At 42.4% G+C, this 6,359-nt stretch overlaps 1 non-coding gene across 1 annotated transcript; it reads left to right on the top strand.

Annotated features, from left to right (window-relative positions):
• Window positions 1–4,041: 4,041 nt before the first annotated feature.
• On the top strand, window positions 4,042–4,167 carry LOC121445609. The gene has a single exon (XR_005973968.1). It is a non-coding gene; the product is annotated as a U6atac minor spliceosomal RNA (small nuclear RNA).
• Window positions 4,168–6,359: the final 2,192 nt, after the last annotated feature.

Genomic DNA, 6,359 nt, shown 5'->3' with positions numbered 1-6,359 from the left:
CCAGGTGCAGGCAGTTCTCCCAGGAAGAACACCAATGCCCCGAACCAGTTCTAGAAGGGGGGGGGGGGTCAAGTTCTTCTGAGGTGCCTGGTAAGGGGCAGGACCAGCTCTCTGATGGCTCAGCCCACCAGGGTTAGCTCTCCCATGGTCCCTGGTGGTAACATGGGTGGCAAACATCAACACAGACCTTGGCTGTGGTAGGACCATGGACCCAGACATGGCCCTTGTCAGCTTGAGCCTGGATGTCATGATAGCCTGGAATGCCAATACAGGCCATCCAAATCAAAATGGCCCAGACAACAGCATGGCCCTGGAATACCAACATGGCCCCAGGTCTAGCTCTGCTAGTTAAACATAAAGCCATTTACAGCTTCTAGTTCTTAGTAAATCGATTAGTAAAATGATTTCTGCTGGAGTTGGTGGCGAGGAGTTTGCAGTTGACTGCAGAAAGATTTTACTTCACCAAAGTCATCTAGTATGCAGCGGGCAGCGACATTTCTCATTGCTAAATGGGGACCAGTGAAGGAAAAAGGGGAGTCTTACAGAAGGATCAGGGGGTTAGGGTTTGGATCATTAAGGATAGTGCCTGGGTAGGGAGACAAGCTGGAGTCTTTAGAAGTTAGCAAGAGATCCAGGGTTGCTGTCAGGACTGAGGGTAAACTACTCTGGCATCCTTGGGATACATTGTCTTCAGGCTTACTCTAGAGGCCCAGAGTAAACCTTTGCAGCTCCTTCTGGGAAGATGCCGGGAAAGTCCTCCTTGTAACCACCTAGGAGGGAACTTCAGTGAGTCTGAGACACATGCATTCTTTCTGTCTCATTCAGTAGGCAGCACAGGCACCCCTTCCTCATCCGCAGACAGACCTCTGCAATTTACATGAAGATTGAAGCTTGGAGAAGCTGAGATATCTGGTCAAGGGCACACAGCAAATTAGTAATCTAGGCTACCCAAAGCAAAACTAGGGTCACCCCAACACACTCCTTTCTTGCACCTCCAGGATCTGATCAGTTTCTGAGGTCATGGATCTCTCTGCAAACACCACTTGAACCTCTGCTTTGTTTCTGTCCTATCCTGATGCTCCCCTGTTTCATAGAGCCAGCAACTGTTACACAGTTCTCCCAGCTGGCTCACCTCGTCCCCAGTCATCTTTAGCTAAGCTAATATCTGCACAGCTGCCACAATGACCTTTCCAGAACTTGGTCTTTGTAATGTCAAGTTTCAACTCCACAGTGGTTCCGAGTTGTCTTCCAGATAAAGATCAGAGTGCTCAGCTTGATACCCTGTTTCTTTTTTGGTTTAAGTCTTGTGTCCCGTTGTCTTTTGTACTTTAGTTATTAAGAGTCCTTCCTGTGTGGTTGGAGAGATGGCTCAGCCATTAAGAGCACTCCATGCTTAATGTGGGAGGTTCTTCTGTTTATGCGTTTGTTTTATTGGTTAACGAATAAATCTGTTTTGGCCAGTGGCTTAGTATAATAGAGCTAGGTGGGAAAACTAAACTGAATACTGGGAGAAAGAAGGCAGAGTCAAGAGAAGCCATAGTGTCACCAGAGGGGAAAGATGTGAGCTGCCATCTGGAACCTTGATGATCGGCCATGAGCCTCATGGTAAAATACAAAATAATAAAAATGGGTTAACCAAAGATATAAGAGCTAGCTAGCAACACGCTTAAGTGATTAGCCAAGCAGTGATTCAAAAAATATAGTTTCCGTATAATTATTTCAGGTCTAAGTGGCCAGGAATGAACAAACAGTTTCTCCCAACAAATTGACACACGAAGGTGGGTAACTACATCCACATAAAAACCTGAGAGAGCTGGAAAAGAAATTCTAGACACAAAAAAGTTCAATGAAGCTCAGTTTGCTATAAGCAAGCAGAGGCATGATTCCTTTAAGAGAGGTCTTCCTGATTCAGAGGTAACAAAAAAAGCATGGTTTTGAAACAGTGGCTTCCTGGGCCATGCTGGTAGCAGAAGCTCTGACTCTTTCGAGAGGTCAGGCTATAAAGCATTTAAATGGGGTTTGTGAGCAGGGTGCTACTACTTGCTTAATGGCAACACAGACCTGCTGCAACCTGACCCTGGACCTGGGGCAGAGAGAATGGCTCTCAGAGGCAGTGAACAGACCTAAACCATGTTGGACTGGGTGGTGCCAAAAGGCAAAGCAGTCTTAGTTCTAGTGAGGCTGCTTAACATCTTAAGAAGTGCTCACAGACAGAAAAGGATTTCAGATACCTGATAGGACATATTCAGATATAAAAGACCTCTAAATGAGACACAGCGTGTTTTAAAATGTATATAAACTTGGGAGAAAGAAGAAAAAGAGTATAGAGAGTTATAAAAAGAAGTAAATCATTTTTTAAAAAAGTCTTTAAAGAGACAGAATACAGTCAGTCATAGATTAAAAGGAGTAAAGAAAAATAAGGCACGTAAATATGGAATATACACAGAGAGTCTGGATTATGAATGTTATTGTGTTTTCTTTTAATATTTTTGACTGTGAAGGAGCTAAGTACACAGAGAGATTTTATTGTATGGGCTGCTAAGCTAAACCAACATATATATTTTAAAGGCATCATGACTTCAAAATTTGGATCTAAAGATCTGTTGCTTTTGAAAAGAGGTTCTTCTTTTGTTTCCACAGAGGATGAGAACCTGTGGAATACTTCCAGACTAATGTAGTTTGATGGACAAGGCTCCCCAAAAGGTTACTGTGAATACCCCCCAAAATTACTTTGCCCAACAAAAATCAGGAAGCAGTTCGGAGAGAACTACGCACAAATTCGAAAATATTGATTATAAATGTTGTTTGCATTTAAAGGGGGATACACTATAGATATGAATAATTTGCATTAGTATGGATTTTGCTCTACTGATACAAATTTAAGGTCAATTTTGTTATATGTATATTTCTGCTTTTGATTAAGGTATTGTGTTTGTACAGCTCATTTAAAAATGTAATGTAAAATTAAGAAATACAGGTTAATAGATAATCATATATAATAGTCAAGCTTGCAGTCATGTTAGGTTTTCTAGATATATAGTTATATATTTCAGTTAGATAATCTTCAAACCTTTCAGAGACCTATGGAATATGGCATTAAAAATGTTTTAAGAACTTAGGACTTTTCATGACAATGAGAAACATGGGCTCCTGGCAGCACCAATTACTTAAGAGAATGATGGGCATCTAAGAGGCTACTCATGAAGTGTGTTAGCTTGATGTTATGCTGTATGAACTGGAGTGCAGGACCCACAGAAAAATGACTGCTGAACTTGCCTAAAGGTGACACCATCCTTCGGGGTTTCTGCTTCATGAAAGAGACTGCCAGACATTTTGCAGGACACAGAAGAAAGCAACTGATTAACTTTGCCGGTATAAGGCATAAGAGATTTTCAAATTTCCTGCTTCATGGAAAAGTCTGCTGGATACTATAGGCCTGTAGACTGAAGATGGGTGTCCCAATGTTACAGAAGAACTTTGGGTGTCCAGACAGTGAACTGTCTCTATCAATTCTAGTGTTTTGGAAGTTGCTTATAATGCACTTCCTGTTTACTTAGGTATATCCTTCTGGAGTCTTTGATGAAGTTGAAGAATAGATAGTTATAATTATAGTTTTCCTTAGTTATGGCAAGATAAGTTATAAGTTAACTTAGTTATAAGTTAAGATAAAGTAGATATAAATATTTTAACTGTAATTCTTGCTTGTTATCTGTCTTGTTATATGTAATTTTACTTTGTTAAAGTTAAAACCTTCCTTTCTATTTAAACAAAAAAGGGGAAATGATGTGGGAGGTTCTTCCTACTATGTTTGCTTTTATTGGTTAATAAATAGAGAAGCTACTTTCAGCCAATGGCTAAGCAGGATATAGCCAGACTGGAAGAGATATGAAAAGAGAAAAAGTGGGCTGAGTCAAGAAGAAGCCATGTTGCCCCGCCAGAAACAGATGCTGGAACCTGCTGAAACTTTGCCAGTAGGCTATGACCTTATGGTATTGCACAGATTAATAGAAATAGGTTGATTTCAGATATAAGAGTAAGCCAGTGTTGTATGAAAGGAGAGAAGGTTAGCACTCTCCTTGACAAGGATGGAAGAGGCCCTTGGGCCTAACAACATGCATACGGTTAAGGCATTGCCACCTACTTCGTGGCATCTAACCACTGTTTTGCCGGGCGGTGGTGGAGCATGCCTTTAATCCCAGCACTTGGGAGGCAGAGGCAGGCGGATCTCTGTGAGTTCGAGACCAGCCTGGTCTACAAGAGCTAGTTCCAGGACAGGCTCCAAAACCACAGAGAAACCCTGTCTCGAAAAACCAAAAAAAAAAAAAAAAAAGAGTAAGCCACAAACAGTATTGCAAATAATATAGCTTCTGTGTGTTTATTGTGAAACTGGGCAAGATGGAACCCTCCACCACCTAACAAATGCTCTTGCAGAGGACTTGACTTGGGTTTGGTCCCCAGTACTCACATGGCTGCTCCCAACCTTCCAAATTCCAGTTCCAGGGGATCTGATGCCCTCTTCTGACATCTGCATGAACCAGGCATGTACATGATATGAGCAAGACACTTAATACACGTAATAAAACAAAGCAAACAACAACGAGCTCCTCTGAACAAGTCTGGCTTTTCTCCTGCAGGGTAACAGTCACACCTTTACCCTGTGCACATACCTAAAGCTGTTTTTAGACAACAGTGGCAGGCAATGGGTGTCGCTTGTCACATTTCACAGACCCGGTTCCAAATCATTGCAGCTACTCACTTGATGAATGCTTGTTAGATGCCTACTGGTGTGTGTCAGGTTCTTCACGTGGATCAAAATACCTTGTCAGGGCTGTGGATGCAGCTGAGCTGCATTGTATCCATAGGTAATGCATGCATGTAATCCCAGCTCCCAGGACTGAAGGCAGGGCAATCAGAAGTTCAAGATTATTTGGTGCTTCACAGTAACTTAGAGGCTAGCCTGGGCTACATAAGACCCTGTTCTTCCCCCCAGAAGTTGTGGTAAGTTGAGCATGGTGGTGCTTGTCTGTAGTTCCAGTTATTAGGAAGGTTGAGGCAGGGGATTGTCTGGAAACAAAACTTTAAGATCCTATAAAAAACAAAATAAAACACCCTGTCACCATTTTAGAATCTGTTCATTTATTATTATTTCTGTTGTTATTATTGTTGGTATTACTAAGTGCTGTACTGGGGATCAAACCCAGAGCTCCACAAGTGCTGAGAGACTTCATTCTATTGCTACATACTTTGCCCCTTGTTACTTTATTTCATTTTAAAACAAAGTTTAATAATCTTAATATAGTTTTTAGTTGTTTTTTGTTATTTTTGGGTTTTGTTTGGTTGGGGTTTTTTTTGTTGTTGTTTGTTTCTTAAGACAAGGTATCTTTACGTAGCTCTGACTATCCTGGAAGATGCTCTGTAGACCAGGCTGGCCTCAAACGCAGAGATCTGTCTGCCTCTGCTTCCTGAGTGCTGGGACTAAAGGTGTGCGCCACTACTGTATGGCTCTTTCTAGGATGAAGAGAAAAAAAAGGTACTTGGGGAGCAAGCCAGGCAGCTGAGAAGGTGGATGAGCTCAGTGGAGTCTCCCTCTGTAACCTTAGATTGCAGACTAAGGGTGCGGTCTGCGGGAGTGACTGCGGACTCTGAGTCACTTTGCTAAGGAAAAGCATGTGAACGGAAGCAGGAGCTCTTGTAGAGCCGGGCTCCACACTCAGTTGGCCACCCAGCTTCTGGTGAAACATGAAGTTTAGGGGATCTACCACACTGCTATGAGCAAAACAAAAGAGGCAGATGATGATACAAAATCTGCCCCAGGACTGGAGAGATGGCCTAGTTCTTAAGAGCACAGACTGCTCTTCCAGAGGACCTAGATTCAATTCCCAGCACCTACGTGGCAGTTCATAACTGTCTGTAACTCCAGTTCCAGGGGACCTGAGAAAACACCAATGCACATAAAATTAAAATAAATAAATTAATTAAAAAACACAATTTAAGCCAGGCGGTGCACACCTTTAATCCCAGCACTTGGGAGGCAGAGGAAGGCAGATCTCTGTGAGTTCCAAGCCTACCTGGTCTAAAGAGCTAGTTCCAGGACAGGTAGAACTACTACACAGAGAAACCCTGCCTTGAAAAACAAACAAGCAAAAAAGGAAAAAAGAGAGAGAGAGAACACTGGCTGCTCTTTCAAACCTGGGTTTGATTCCTAACACCTGCAAGGTGACTTACAACCAACTGTAACTCCAGTTTCAAAAGATCCAGCTTTCTCTTCTGGCCTCTGTGGGTACCAGGCACTCTTGTGGTACACAGACATACGCACTGACAAAACGCCTACACACACTGAGGTACACACCTCTAAAACC

This window comes from Microtus oregoni, unplaced genomic scaffold, assembly GCF_018167655.1.
Source record: "Microtus oregoni isolate MIOR12 unplaced genomic scaffold, Mior012 000227F_ref0000016, whole genome shotgun sequence".
Taxonomy (NCBI): domain Eukaryota; kingdom Metazoa; phylum Chordata; class Mammalia; order Rodentia; family Cricetidae; genus Microtus; species Microtus oregoni.
Note: the sequence above shows the minus strand (reverse complement) of the source record. Positions and strands in the feature narration are given on the sequence as shown.